The 16,099-nt window shown below is 41.6% G+C and overlaps 1 protein-coding gene across 2 annotated transcripts in view; it reads right to left on the reverse strand.

Moving 5' to 3' along the window:
- Positions 1 to 11,903: 11,903 nt before the first annotated feature.
- LOC147250894 (glutamate receptor 3) overlaps positions 11,904 to 16,099 on the reverse strand; it is a 92,427-nt gene continuing 88,231 nt past the window's right edge. Inside the window, exon 16 of one of the 2 annotated variants that reach the window (XM_086221357.1) lies at positions 11,904 to 13,953. The gene's annotated coding sequence lies outside the window, so the exon portion shown is untranslated. The remainder of the gene's footprint in view (positions 13,954 to 16,099) is intronic. The other variant, XM_086221356.1, reaches the window with a different exon arrangement.

Genomic DNA, 16,099 nt, shown 5'->3' on the forward strand with positions numbered 1-16,099 from the left:
CTGCCCCCTCACATTTAAATAATTCACACAGTCTGCATTCGTTTTTATGAGGCCTCAGTGGCGGTTCAAGGCAGTTTCAGCCTGTTTATATCACAACCTCCCTTACGTGCCCTCCTCGCAGCCCTCTTAATTTTGCATTTGTCTACAGCCTGTAAAGCCCATAACTTCTATATTCTCTCTTGGCTTTGAATAATAACTTCCCCGGCTATTATAAGGATTGTTTGCAAAGAACAGTGGTCCTTGTAAGTGCTGAACACCGCTATGATTCATGCTGCAGGTTATCTAAGTGCTCGTATGACTTTTAAAGTTAAACCCAAGGGCAAAAATCCTGGCTGTCTAAGAAGACTACCAACAAACATAAACAAACAACTCGCCATGCAAAGGAACCAAGAACTATATGGGAAGAGCCTCTTCCACAGGACGACTGAGCAGAGCTGCATGCACCAGGCCTGGAGTGATGCACTGTTCTCATCTCTCTCATAACGTTATTAAAAGTTTGAGCCTAGAGGCCATGAAGGTTTAGCGGAGGATTATTATTTCAAGCTTCCTGCAAAATAAATCAATCCTTTATCAAAGTCCGCAGTCCCCATGAACTGCCTAATCAAATTGAACAGTGTTCTAGGCTAGTATCTTGTTACTGTTCTATTAAATTGAGCTATTGCTGAGGGAGATGGCCCAGAAATAGCCTTCCACATAAGACATGGGTGTTATGTGAAGTTGATGTAAAAAAAAAAAAAAAAAAAAGCTATAAATTTATTACAGTATCTCCTAAAGGGTCTCCTCTTTGAAGTTTTTCTTTTTGGTCTTCATTACCTTTTTGAGTGGGAAGAGATGATAGCGAGCGGGACACAGCCGCTGAGGCTAGCTGTATGCATTTTTGATATCGTGACATTTCACCCTATGTAGCACCTAAATGCTCATTTATTCCTAAATCCCTTGTCTCCTAACTTTGCATGGAGTAACCAGAATGCCTCTTTGACATTTAGATTGAATATATTGGCCAGGCTGATGCCTATTGTTATATCACACATTCCTGTAATGCAATTTCTGAGCAACAATATCCCTCCCGCTGCTCTGGCTCTCTCTATCTGGCTGCTGCGGCGGCGTTCCTGGCCCTGTGATTGGATGAGGCCTTCTTCTTGCAGGCTCTGCGTTTTCATTCAGCTTTTCCCTGTTGAATAGCGAGGGAGCAGATGACGTGCTTTTGCTGTTATGTTTCAATGAAAGAAATGCCAGTGAATTTGAAAATATGCTGATGATGACTCTCGAAAAGCAATTCCTCTGAATTTAGAGAAGGCAGCATTTCTAGCCCAGGACCTCCCCTTGGAGATGCTGGGAAACGATATTGTCCAGACGTCTGTTTGAGACGATTGGATTTCACATTTTGTGTTTGTTTATTTTAGTCGGCCCGTATCACAACACGAGAATACATAAACACCAGGATGTAAACATTTTATAGAACAACAGGATTATATTCCTGCCAGGAAAATGAGCTGCACAGATTGGACCATAAAGATCATATTTACAGTTAAAAGCCACATAACACAGTTCAGATTGAGTTTCCATTCCAAAACAATTGCAAATACCACATCATGGTTTTATGGCCCCGCAGTCTCACCTTACTGTCATTAAAATCGGGCAAAATGTGGGTTTGATTTTACCCGATACATTGTGTTCTTGTAGTACTGATATTACGTTCACGAGAATAACCTAAACATGATGTCACTGTGACATCGACCCTTTGACCACCAGCCACAACTTTTCAAAGAGGACAATCGTACCACACATGAGGAAATTCCAGAGATACCACAATATAAAGAGAAAAGGACACGTGTGTGTGTGTGTGTGTGTGTGTGTGTGTACGGATAACCTGAAAAACATCATTTGTCCGTCCCACGGCTGCTCCACGCTGAGGCATAAAAACACATAATCAACAGTAAATAGTTCCCACAGAGGCGACTTACATCTTTACAAAGAGAGGAACCACACTAACAGCTGGTTCAGCTGCAACAGATGGTGCAAATAGGGGAAACTCTATGATTTGGTAAATTTTGTGTTTATTCTTTCCCTGAGATTCATTAAACATAATTAGAATGCAAAACATGCAGCACAGATGACATTTATATCCCCTCCTCTGTCCCCGAGTGTTTGTCATTAAAAGGTAGTTTCGTTTTAAAATGAAGCTGTGATCCATCTTCTGATGATCGCCCAGAGGAGGTTTGAGGTTCATCCACACCTGGATGACAAGAGAGAGCTGCTCTAATTAGGTTCGAGACAAGCGAGCGGCTGTGACAGCAAGGATCTGGACTCAAACGCTCCCACTGTAGTGAGCTTGCGTCTCTTTCATGCCGGTTTGGTTTTTTTTATTGCAATCGCATTTTGAAGGTGCATCTTTTTTATTTGTGCAAGCGATGTAAGATGTCAGATTTGAAAAAAAAACACAGCAATTATGAACAGAAACATCAAACAACTGTGGTATTCACACATTCTTTCCCCCAGCATTCAATCTCAAACACGTAAACACACTTTGTTTCCATTTCCTGATGCGTCAGTGAAAGAGAATGACTCCAGCGACTGTACTTGTGTTAGCTGTACTTCGTTACTAGAGTTTTATTTGAAGCTGTATCTGGTGTTTTAAAACAATGACGCCACTTCATGCTCCATTAGCTTTAACATTCACAAGATCTTTTTTTTTTTTTTTTTTTTGCACATTTTCTTGGTATTACAGAACAACAGTTGGGGTTGTGTTTCTGGCTATGAATTAAATCCATCATTCACTTTCTAATAGCTCTGTGTTTTGTTCTCTATCAACTCTTGAGGGAAATTTCTAGCTCCACCATGTTCACCTGCGAGCCTCAATTAGTGTGCCTGTTTGCCGTCTGCTGCAGAGCAGGTAGCGCTCAATGGGAAGAAATGAACCAAAACAGTCAGGGAGAGAATCGGACAGCTACACAATGACCCGAGAGTCTTGTGAAAGCTCCATCAAGTAAAGAGGAGCTGCAGACTAGAGCGTGAAGGCTCATGTCCACCAGCGATGACGGAGACCCTCTCGCGTGTTACTGTAAACTTGACGAAAAGCACTTGAGTGGCTCTCGCTCTGTAGAAGTGCGCTGTAATTTATGCGGGAGAATTATTTAAAAATTGTTATTTGGTTACAGCAAATGACAGAATAAAAGAAATCAACAGTGAGACTAATGGCCCCGTAACAGACAGCCCTCAGTGTATGTGAGTAAACTGATTTCCCCACAATTGAAGTCAAATAGGTGTTAATTGAAAAACAATGTAATATAATGAAAGAGCACAGGTATTTCTTATATGATAATAAATAGCAGGGGTACAAAAATATGTCATCTTTTTGTATCTAAGTCTGACTATAAACTGGAAGAGGGGGAGGTTCACGCCATAAAAATGAAAGAATGTTTTGGCTGAAAGTGTGCTGAAGTTACAAGCCTTGGCAGTCGCTCTTTGATCTCTCTGATCCCTGTGATCTGATTGTTGTCTGACTCCAACGAGAAGTTCTGAAAGCTCCTCGTTCAACTGTGGACAGTGACGACTGAACTAGTACTGATATCAGGATGGCACAGGAGATGTTAGAGATGAAGGTGGAGAGTCTCGAGGCAATGATGCAACCGAAAGCGGTCAAAGGCGTGCGCAGGAGGAGGAGCCTCACGGTGAGAACAGGCAGACACAGAACAAGACCTCGCGGTTTGAGTGTCAGAAATGCTCTTGTTAGCATGGACAGAGGAGGGGGACTCTTAAAAGATTGACCAACTACTAAAACTCTATATTTGCAGTATTAATGACACCACATTACGATTGGAGGGTCTTTTTTGTTGTTGTGTGACATGAATTAACCCAAGGTCCCCTGGGACATGTGTGACAGCACAAGCTCTCACACAACAGGCCCCTTAAAACAAACTCTCAAACTCTGGAGATTTGTGACGTTCCTACTTGCACTGACTTTGTCCTGGTACTTGGAATTTAGTCTTGGTTCCTAACTGTGCTTTTCTTTGCATCCTCTATAATTACAAAAATGTTGAGAAACAATATTTCAACCATAAGTTGAAATACAAATTATTTTAGTTCACAATAGATTTACAAATTAGAGTAAGACAGTTTGTAGACATCTTAAAGTTACCGTGGGGAGACTCTGTTATATAAGCTGTCTGTTGTACAGCATATAAATGTAAATGTGTTCTTATGAGCGTACTTGAGGGATTCATTGATTCAAAAAGCATATTATTGTTAACTGAAGTAACGCTGCCACGTGAATTCCCTTGTTGTTCATTGTCTCTGAACGTGTTTCCTTGTATTTACGGTAAAGCTTCATTGGTCAGTTTTGTTATAAGATCCATCCATCTTCTTCTGGTTCACCCTGTCAGGTCACCAGTCCATCACATAGAGACAGACAACCATTCACACTCACAGTCACACCTACGGTCAATTTAGAGTATCAATCAGCCTCGTCCCCTCTTGATGTCTTTGGACTGTGGGAGGAAGCTGGAGTACCAGAGAGAACCCACACAGGAACAGGGAGAACATGGAGACTCCACACAGAAAGATCCTGTGCTGGAGCTGGGACTTGAACCTGGAACCTTCTTGCTGTGAGGCGACAGTGCTCACCACTGCACCACCGTGCCACCGTTGTTATAAGATGCTTTTTTGAAACATTAGCTCAAAATGTTGCCTATGACTCAGCGATGAGTCATCAAATCAAATCATGACCTTTGTGTGGACTGATGTGTTTATTCATTAATGTGGCAGAGCTCCTCGTTCGCCTGCTTAAAAAACATCCATTACATCCTGCAGCCCCCCACCCCCCCACACCCCCCCGCAGGGCAAACAGTGGTTTTTTTTTGTGTGTGTGTGTGTTTTTTTTTTAAAGCTTCAGTTGAGCAACAACGTTCACGTTGTCTGAACTCAGAAGCCTGTGGTTTCTACAGGGAAGGAGCTGCTGAATCATCGTCCCTTCTCTCCAACAATTATCACACGGTAGAAAAACTACCATCATACTGGCATTAGACTGAAGACCAACACAAGCTAAACACACTATAAACTAAATCATTTCTCTTTGAGAAATCGACCAACGTGCAGCTGATGAGAGATCATGTAAATGTGGAGAGTTATATTTGGGTCATTCTATTGCACATGGGATATTTTGGCAGTCAGCTGTGAACCAAATCTATTAAAAGCTTCTCTGCCCTGAAATATAATGAAGTGCAATGTCCAGATGTGAATTCACACTCAGCTTCTTGTATTTAATGGAGCATATTAATGAAGCTCTGCCAGACTTGGCAGGACTTCTTTTGTCTTTTGCTTTCTGATCCAACGCCGCTGACTGCGGCGTCCTCTGCTCTTACATTAAAATCCCAAAAAATGCTACACAGAGTAAAAAAAACCAATCATCACTTCTCTAATCTGCAAGTCTAATTCATTTTAAGACCTGATAACAAGACACGTTCGCAATCAGGAGCGACTGTAAGACTCTAGCTTAAATAGCTGAAACCAGTTCTTTCCACCTGAGTGCGAGCAGCAGGGATATCGAGGGTTAAGTACTAAGGCGTGCGCTGTTGTTACTACATCAGGGCAGCAGATGAGATGCGAGGTGGTTAGAAATCTTCAGTACAGCCTTGTAATACAGAAAAATGACGGGTGGGAAATGTGTCATTTGTGATAAAAACACAACGCTGTGTGATAAACGGGGTTTAACTGCCGCAGCGTTGATGGCGCAGTACGACAATAGAGACGATCTCAAGGACAGACACCGAGGCTGGCTGATACAGACGCACATCCCTTCATTCTATACAAGAAGCCCAGTTTTATTTTTAGTGTGGGAGTCAAACGCTGAACTTGAATCTTGAATGACTCAACAAAGTCGAACGGAAAGTTTGAATGGTGGGAGAGTCAAAGTCACCGTTTTGAAGGCTTTTCTGCTCTCAGACTAATATGTGATTATTGGAAATCAACAAAGAGGGACTGAAGTCAGAGCCTGAGGCCTAAGTGTGTATCGTCGGAAAAATAAATGATTGAAATGAAGATGATATCATTCTGGTACAAAGTGAACATTAGTGTTAAGGACAGAAACTAAACGGTGTGGTGTCAGCAAGAAGAGAAGCAGCTCAGCACGTATTCACTTTAACAGGTAACGTGTGGAGAAGGAGTGGATCGATTGTGTCGAGTCCTTTAATAGATAAATGAAGCGAGCAGAAGATATTATTTTTATTCAGGGAAGAGATCATTTTATTCATGTTTCAGACAAAAACTGCTGCTGTTATCATGCCGTGACATAAAAAACAGACTGTTGTGCTTGAGATAAATGTTGCAGATCAATAAAGTTGTTAAATGACCGATGCTTCTTTTCAGAAAGGATTTTGTCCTCACGATTACGTGAGGGCACCATTAAGGCAATTTTCCACATAGCTGCATTCATCCCTTGTAAAAGGTTGATAGATTGAAATGGGCGCTTAGATGGAGAAGATTAGGATTAGATTAGGGTCGAGATTATCTGGATTGTGGATGATTTAAAGCTGAGAAAATCTTTGTAACCATTTGAGCTGCTTTGTCTTGTTGAAGAGAGATTTTACTGAGGAGCAGAAGAAACTTTTACCTACGCAGTGGCTGAATTCGTCAAACTGGAGCTGACACGCATGTATCGTGGTATCAGATACTGTAAATACTAATAAATGTTACACAATTATATTGATAAGTGCTTGGTGGATTGGTCCTCTGGGTTGCACTGTTACTCATGGTAAGAAGTTTCTTGGCCTCTTTCACCGTTGGGTTTGCACGTTCTCCGCGCGTCTGTGAGGGATTTCTCTTCTTTTCCTCCTCCGTCAGAGACTCATGTAGAAGCACTGGAGGAAAGAACTGCATGCGACTAACTGCTCCGCGGGGAACGCGTTAAATGCAGGAGATAAACATTGCTGTTTACAGCACAGTTTTTCCTTACACGGTTCTCTCTAAAGTCTACAGGGAACTGTGAGCTCCACACACGAGCTAGATGTCTGTGGAGGACGCGTAGCCATGCATACCGTAATGAATATTTTGTTAATGTGTTGTAACAAATAACAGACTCCTCATTCCACTCAATTAATTACAGAAAAAGAATATGCCGATACTAATCGCACCCTTGACCCCTTGCGTCGATTTAGCTTGGAGAGTTGCTATTAACCAGTAGGGGGCAGCAACACGCTTTGACAGCTCGTGCTGAAAATTAAACGAAGAAGATGAAGCTGAATCCCCCCCCCATCACTGAACACGCTCAGTGGTTTTTGTAAACATTGATAGAAACAGACAAAGCTGCTGAGCCATGTTGTCACTTCCTGTGTGACATAACACAGAACGAGATTCAATCTAGCGAATATTTAGCTCATATTTTTTTTCATTATGATTTAATTTCAACCTGTTAAGTTCATTTATGCAACCAAAACTTATTTGAACTGAAATGTATTAACTGCTTGTCACAGCCAAAGTTGATTTTACAGATTAATTTAAATCAATTAATTACAACTCATGTAATTAATTGGATTATTTCCCTTATTGATTGACAGTCCTCGTGATTATATTTGGCCGTGTCCTTTATTCCGTTTTCCCAAATTGAAATGTGAGATAACGGCGGTGGAGTCCAGTGAGTCAGTCTCACCGCATCCTTCATTTGCAGCTTCATGGAAACACCGCTTGCCTTGTTTAGAACCTTAAACGGTACGTGTGCGGTCAGGAAGTGCTTCAAGTGTCATCATCTTTAATTTCTGTCACTGTGTTGACAATGGCTTCTGATCAATATTCAATTATCAGGTTTGGCTTGTGGAGGAGCAGATGATTATTTCTCCACACAAGCTGATCAATCAATAGGCTAACGCAGCCACGCGATTCGTTTTGTGATTTGAGCAGAAAATATAACATCCTCCATAAATCCACTGTGTAAACAACTCAGTTTATTTATTTATTTATTTGGCTGGAATTGAAATAAATATTGGACATCTTGATGACCCGAGGTATTACTGAGTTGAGCTAAGTGAAAAAGGACGCTGACGATATGTTATGTAACTCTAGTAGTTGGAAAGTGGACTTTTCCTTTTATCCCCCTCTTACATCCCTGAGCCTGGAGAGTCCTTGAGCTTTCTAATCTGGTCTCATACTCTGCTTATATATGACAACCCAACTGAGGCCTTGAACTCGCACTCCTCAACAACAACAACAACAACAACAGATCCAGGAAAAGTGTCATATTCTAAAAGTGCAGCTGAGACGTGAGAACCAGCCTCTTGATTGTGAGCTCCATGTTCAAAGTCGGATCTTGTCCATCCGGGCGAAGTCAAACAATGTGCGTGACTCACATCAGTATTACTCACCGTCTGCAGTGTTTTACATAAATAGCAGGCGTACCTACGAAACATAGCGAATGTCAATGTTTTTACGCAACGTAATGAACCAGCTGTAGGTCACGGAGGTGGTGTACTCAGTTTACAGCGGCAGCTCTGAATTAATATTGTCTTTTCTTTCCCTCTTTAACCTTGCCCCAGGCGCCACATATGATCTCTACGTATCTTCTCTCTGCATCTTTCGTGTCTTTGTAGTCGTATGAATGTGCTTTCAAGAGCTGAAAACATTCAAGAAAGCAAAAAAGAAAAGAGAGGAAAAAGAGCAGAGGACAAAGCAGCAAATTTAAGAAATCTACGTGCGTAAGAATGCTTTTATGGAGCAGTGGTGAGCATTTCCTTTAATGTTTGATAAGCTGCTCAATGTCACCGTGACTAAGCTGTCAAATGCCGGTTTGATTTGCCCAGGCTGTCTTCCTAAGGTGCACTTGACACTGGCTGAAGAGTTAAAGTGAAGAAAAGAGGGAAATGGAACAAGTGAGCTGGAATCTGATTTATTCATTTTGTCCTAGGAGAGAGAGAGAGAGAGAGAGAGAGAGAGAGAAAGAAAGAGAAAAAGAGAGATAAGGAGTGAAAGACTGCAGTACGCTGCAAAGTGGAGGAACTAGTGAACCAGAAAGCTTTTCTTGTGCTGGTAATCAAAGTATCTTCCCCATGACACGTCCTCTTTCAGCCTTTTAAGTTTTCTCATGCTTGTTCTTTTCTTCTTTCGCGCACACGCACGCATACACATATATAACCATCTTCCCCTCAGTGGCAGAGCTCGCGTTAGATCAGATTAGCTTCCACAGCCACGGGCTTGAAGAGACAGCTAGCACGAGAAGGCAGCATCGTTACGCACATGCAAGAAGTGTAGGACGACACCGACTCAGCGGGGGATGATTAGTTGTCCTCTGGTGGAAGCAAATGTGTGCTCCTGTTCCTGCGATTAGATTATCACTCCTCTCCACAGTGTCACTCCCTGAATGAAAGGGCCTCATCCTAATTGCTTGTTGCCTCTTTTTTTTTCCCCCTTCCTGTTCACGCAGGATAAAAACTGCCTGCTCTCTTTTTTTTGATAGGTGAGTTAACTAATTCTACAAAATAGTGTCGCGAGCGTCACGTACTACAGCGCTGAGTCGCCTCCCCGCATACAACCACCACCATCTTGTTCCTATTCTGAAGCAGTCCAGGCTTGAAGACAAAAAAAAAAAAAAAAAAAAGAAGCACTGAGGCAAAAGAACAAAAAAAGCAATATCACTTCATGCATTGTGAAAAGTATGTTGTTTGGATTGCACAGTAGCGTTTCTACAGCCTGAGCCAGTTCCACAGGACTGGTGCAGTGAATAAATTCTGAATCATAGTGTCTGCCTCCAAGAAGAAGAAAAAAAAAAACCACTGGTGTTTTGCCATGTTTGTTGGATTTGTTGTTTGAGCTGTGGCGGGCTGGAACTCTGGAAGCAGGAATTCATTTTTTACCACAATGCAGAAGCAGAGACTGGTAGAATGACACGGACCGTCTGGGCAATCTGTTGAACGCCGGGTTGATTCGCTGTATATGTGAGAATTACCAGTGTGGGAATGAGTGGGCTTTAGAGGATTAACTGTCCCTCTTTCTGCAAGTATATCCTGATGAAAATAGTTTTCATTGCAGGAAACTTGTGCTGGAATAAGAAGCAGGGTTCATATTCTTTTTTTTTTTTCTTTTTTTTTTAACCAATACCATGACTTTTCCACAAAAATATCTACATAAATCATGTACAACAACAAAAAATCCAAATATTTAACTACAATTAATGACAAGCATGTGATTTTATTAAGAAAAAAAAAGAGAACAAAAAATAAAACAGTATTTTCCAAGCCGATCTGACTGGAACAACATCCACATCCAAACCCTCTCAGGCTCTGAAAATGACTCTCCAAATTCCATGACTTTTCCCAGATTCCTCATGAGTGCGTAAACCCAGTATAAGCTGTGCAGCATGTGTGTGCAGTATGCTTTGTAAGCAGTTGGTGGATATAACAATACATTATTGATTGTGTCACAAAGCATCTTATAAAGAAAGAGGGAGAAAGATCACATGCCAGATGAAACTGTCAATGGAGCCCTCAATCAGAGGATGCGAGGCAAGAGAGCCAGAGTAAAGCAGATGGTGCTTACTATTGATCCAAAACATGCACACACAGTTCCCCTGACTAACGGCTCAATATTGGACCATTACGAGAGAAACTCTTCTCTTTGTGTGCTTGTCTGCAGGGGGGGATGGTCATCCTAGTGATACCACATCTACACCACCCTGGAGTGTTTAACCTGCAGAGGAGATGTGTTCCAGTGATCCCTGCAGGTCACGAGTCCATCCACAGTGTTTTATTAAAGGCGAAGTCAGCGATTCTGCTGAAAGATTGTTGATATTTGAACTCAGCAGCCAGACAAATACACACACACACACACCGCTCGCTTTCACACCAATTCATGAACACAACACTGAGCAGAGGAGAAAGATCCTCTGCCGAGGGCCGACTTACGCCTCAATGGTGGAACACAATATTTATCCAAGTGGCGTATGTTTTTGTAGCATGTGTGACAGTATTTAAATACGTGCTGGAGCTAAATCTAAGCGGAGGAGAAGCTCAGCACAGGTATGGATGACAGAAAAGACAACAAGTGGCTAAGACCATCTGGAAGGATTCTTTCTCTAATGGCGGGTTTACTAAAGACCCGCATCAACAATATCACACTGTGATACACACGAGAAATCCGCATCCACGTGAAAGTCAGAACTAACAAACACGAGACTCTGCAGCAGGAGACAGGAGTTTGATTCCTGGTTGTTGCACAACTCCACTGACACTGGTCTCCCGGCCTTAAAACCCCCTAAGTGTTTTTTTTGCTTTTTTCAAATACACAAAAATAAGCACAACAGCTGAGTTTACAGCTGGATAACGAGGATGTGGGCTACACCAGGTAATGCGCTTGAGAGTTTTGTACAGTTTTGTTGTTTGTGCGTTGTTGGTGGCAATGAGAAGCTGTTAGCTTCAAGCTAAATATGCTGGCTTTCTGCATTCTGGACACACAAAGAAAAAAATGATTTTATGGTGAAAATACATCGAGACACTTGTAAACATGTATTTGTGAGCACTTCAAATGTAAAAAAAAACCCCAACACATTCAATTGAAGAATCACTTTAGAAAAGTACCTAAAGGTGATAAGACAATGAGTGTACCGACAAATCATTATACGTTATTTTCAGTGACATTTCAAGAAGCTGCTGTCAGTGAATAATGTAAAAGTAAAGTTTTCTGAACGATAAAACTATTGTACATGAATAGCTTCCCAGACTTTGTACTTGCACGTAATTGGAACAGATGCTGCGCCTCCACGATGTGGTGAGAGGTCGCCGTCACTTCAGGTTGATTAACACCCTCAAACCTCGTACCAGCGGTGGTTTTTGCTTATTTATTGCCAAAAGAAGATACTGTGGCAGCGGTTTAATCTCTCATTTTATGAAGAGGTGTGATTCCAAAGGACTGAATTTCAAACGTGTGACAGCTCGTAAAAATACTTTCATCTTCAGCAGACAATGTGAAGTATCCGATGTTTCGCTGCTTTCAAGGTGCACCGTTTCTCCCGGGCGAAGAGGAGTAGCGCGTGTTGAGCCGCTCGTCCCATCCTGCACATTTGTCAGGAAGCGATCGCGCCGACTCCACCTTTAGACGTGTAGACACGTCATGAGCATCATGACACCAACACAAAGACACAAGATCATTTCTGTACATTTTATTTACAAAATGTATTAAAATTCTCTGCACAGCACCTCACTAATGAGGTTCAGCAAATTACGCATGCATCTCTTGCTCTTTTGTACCCACTACTATGCCTGGCGATAGTTCTTTTAGCGGAAGGTTGGTGAGGGTTACCGAAAAAAGAAAAGAAAAAAAAGAAACTGATTCACAAAAGAATAACCATGGTTTGGAATCTTCTAATGTCAAACTAAGGTCGGTTTGTGAGAAATTGAGCTCGTCAGGCATCACTGATTCACATGCAGGTTCTTTTTTTGTTGGTTTTCTTTTTTAAGAAAAGAAAAAAGAAAACAAAAACAAACAAACAAACAAAAGGGAACCAATCTTTCATCATGTAATATAAATAACTGTCTTTTATCTAAATGTACAGATCTTTCTCAAGTTGTAGTTGTATTTTTCTTCACATTTTCAGTTTCTTTTTCATATATATATAAAAATCTATCTGCCCATAGTTTTAGGTGATTAGATAATTATCGTCCTAAATCCTATGGAATCACAGTCTTTTTGAAAGAATTTATTACAGCAATGTGGAAATGTGCTAAGCTTCAGGACCCTCCCTGGTAGAATCTAGGTTCCATATTCTTATATTTTCATTTACTATGTGAAGTCACCAAACACTGCTAGGCTCATTAACGGAAATCAAATTAAAATTGTTCAAGGAAAATGCTAAGGTAATCCAAAATACTACAGTTTAAAAGCCATTACTATTATCCATTAATTGGATTGCAGTTCATCTATAATTGAATTACCCTTTTTGTTTGGTTTTACTTTCATGTACATAAGACTTGAGTGACCCTTGGACGTCAGGGAAAGTCTGAAACGTCACACCTCAGCAGCGTACTGCTCCGTTCATGTTTTTCAAACTGTAAATCACAAACAGATTTTATAATCAAGCATGGATACGTTTTCTTTACACACTCTTGGTCATACAAAACACACTCTTGGCAGTATTGGAAGTGCGAATTATGACCTGGTTCTCAGGGGCGTGAAAGCCAAACCAGATCATCCTCATATCTTCTTAAGTCCCATCAAGCTTTCAGAAGACAGTGGCAGCAGCACCAGAGTTTAAGAATACAAACCACAAACTCCTCATTGTTTTGGACTAAATGGCATTTCCCTCTGATAAGATCAGTTTGTCTATGAAACAAGGACAAGGTCACTATGAGTGACTCACGACAGTATAAAAGCTAATGTCTAATAACCAGTGTCTTACAGTGCACTGAAGAGATCTAGGAAACATACTTGAACACATCGAACCAGTGAAAATCTGGCAGCAGAAGGATGAAGAGTAATCTGATCATACAAGAAACCAATTAGACGCTCGTCATATATAAGATTCATCTTCAGTGTGGCACTTCGAAATGTGCTTAGGGTTGCAAATGATGGCTTTAGTTCTCTCATTCAGTTGATTATATATATATATATATATATATATATATATATATATATATATATATATATATATATATATATATAGACACACATATATATGTATACATACATATATATGTATGTATATATATATGATCACTGCACCATTCTTCTGTTTTGTATGAGTTTTCAAGCAGAAAGCAATATCATCGTGAATGAGTTGCATTGATTGGACTTCCATAAGGCACTGAGAGGAGGGAACCACATCGGCTCTTCCCATGACTAGTCCCGTCGTGTCATCATTGCAGATTATCATGCCGTGTCTGCCCCGGAGGATTTGGCGTGGAGCTCAATTCTCGTGATCCTGTCCTTTCATGGAGGTTTAGTCACATTTGTAAGGGACAATGGAAACGTTTCCCAAACCTGTGTCAACACACAGAGGAGAGAAGTCAATGAGAACTCCCACGTATGCACAAGTCATGTTAAGTGAATACAACATGACCCCACAGGTCCTGAGAGATCATATGAACCCAGATGATAAGAACTTGTGCAAACAAAATGGATCTAATATCACTGATAATGCTGTCCCGCCCTCAACGTGTTAACAGGAACAAGTTGTCGTGCATACCAGGAGAAATGCTGTTGGTCTGCTGGTATGTGTGAATTTTAAAATTTCAACAAAAAAGTAGCACTAACAATTCATTAAATATATTTTTTTTAAGGGACAACTTTCCACCCAACTAGAAAACACAGCGACTATTCTAAATATTTTATTTTTCTTTGATAGCCTAGAACCTTCATTCATAAACTCAGCTCTTGAAGGTGAACTCTAAAACGTCTCCAGGACTGAGGGTGTGGATCCGCTGGGTTCTTCCCATGAGCCTGTGCACGAGGATACTCCTCTGCTCTTGTGTAACTCAGGCCTGCAGTTTATCATCTCTGTGTGACCTGAGCCCCCATTTTTCTTGTCAGCATTAGCAGTCAACATGTGGTGATAAGCGAAGATGGTGATGGGCAGCAGTGTTCCAGCTGCTGGATCAGCTACATCACGCTGAGAGTCCCCATCCCCCCGCCGCTGTGCCCGACCTAAGAGGCAGCATCCAGCATCTGCTGCTACACCTCGTCATGCACCAAATCTAGTGCTCCCCCCTTCCCTCTCCCGTCATCCTCCCCCCGGTGGCAGTGGAGCCATCAAACTAATGGACGGTGTCCTCCTGGCCAGACTTGTCCACCGAACCGTCTCTCAATGGTGAATGGAGCCTTGTCTTCATCCCTGCCTCCCCTCAGAAGGATGATAGTAACAAGCGTGGTGGTGTCTTGGGCTTTATTGTCAGCTGTTTCTATTCGTGTGATGTGTTTGAGTTCCATCGGCTCTATCAGTCTCATGCAGTGAGCGTAGCGTTCGTATGTCCCTTCCTCAACTCTTCAGCAGAAAAAAGGCTGTGTGGAGGAGTTCAGCATTACTTGGCCCTTCTTTATGTCTGTCAGGGCTGGTTTGGCGTTTACATGCACCTTCACACTTGTTATCTGATGTTTATTAACTACTCGGTGTCATCGACTACATCAGCTTTGCCACTTTTATCTCAAATACAGCGACGGTTCTGGGAGGGACAAGCCTAGAAAATAGAACAACAGTTATATTGTGTAACTGCAGACCGTGTGAGTAGAGCCGTGACCCTCTATGACTCAGGTTCCACGCAGGTTCAGGGCTGTTCTGAGGCAGAGATCAGGTGACACACGAATACAGGATACTGCACCAGGGTGCAAGAGAATGTAGTGTGTGAGGGATGAACCAAGTAGCGACAGCTAGGCTACACCTTTACTCATCGATCTCCAGTTACAAGTTACAGTTACAACTTTTAGACAGCAAACACCTGAAAAAGATCCAACCAAACCAAGAAACAATTTAACAGTGCGACGTGCTTAAGTCGCCATTGTTTAGCAGGATGGCTGTGGAGGGTTGTTTTAATTCTAGTGGTATCATGGGATATGTGAGCTTTCAGTGGATAGACTCATTCCAGGTCTACAGCAGAAACGGTCCCCATGGAAGCAGTGTGATGCACAAATCAATATTTCTAATTAATATTGGGTTAAATAGCTAATTACTGAGGATAAGTATCGGTCTACTGTAGCTGATCATATCAGGTTAAGAAGTGCAAAATATATCAGGGTTTTTTTTTCTGTAGCTTCTTCTGCACCAAACATAAATGAGAGGAAATTAACATTTCATGGTAACAATCACAGAATGCTGTCATAACATGATGAAAACACAAGTCACCATAATTATTACAGAGCAAAATAAGAAGTACTTCTGGTAACTATCATGTTTTCTAGACACTGTGTAGCCTGAGGCAGAGTCCACCAAGCTGCCTGCTACAAGCCAAACACGGTATCTCAGCTTTTTGTATATAAGGAGGCATATGTGTGTGTGTGTGTGTGCGTGTTCCACTGCCTCCAACATGACAACCACAAACACTTTCACAAACAGCACCTACACAGAAACACACACACACGCACGCACGCATACACACACACATGAATAATTCACTTCAACTGATGTGACAGGAAG

The sequence above is a fragment of the Aulostomus chinensis genome, chromosome 13, assembly GCF_037954235.1.
Source record: "Aulostomus chinensis isolate RoL2024-O1b breed Wild chromosome 13, RoL_Achi_v1.0, whole genome shotgun sequence".
In the NCBI taxonomy this organism is placed as follows: Eukaryota; Metazoa; Chordata; class Actinopteri; order Syngnathiformes; family Aulostomidae; genus Aulostomus; species Aulostomus chinensis.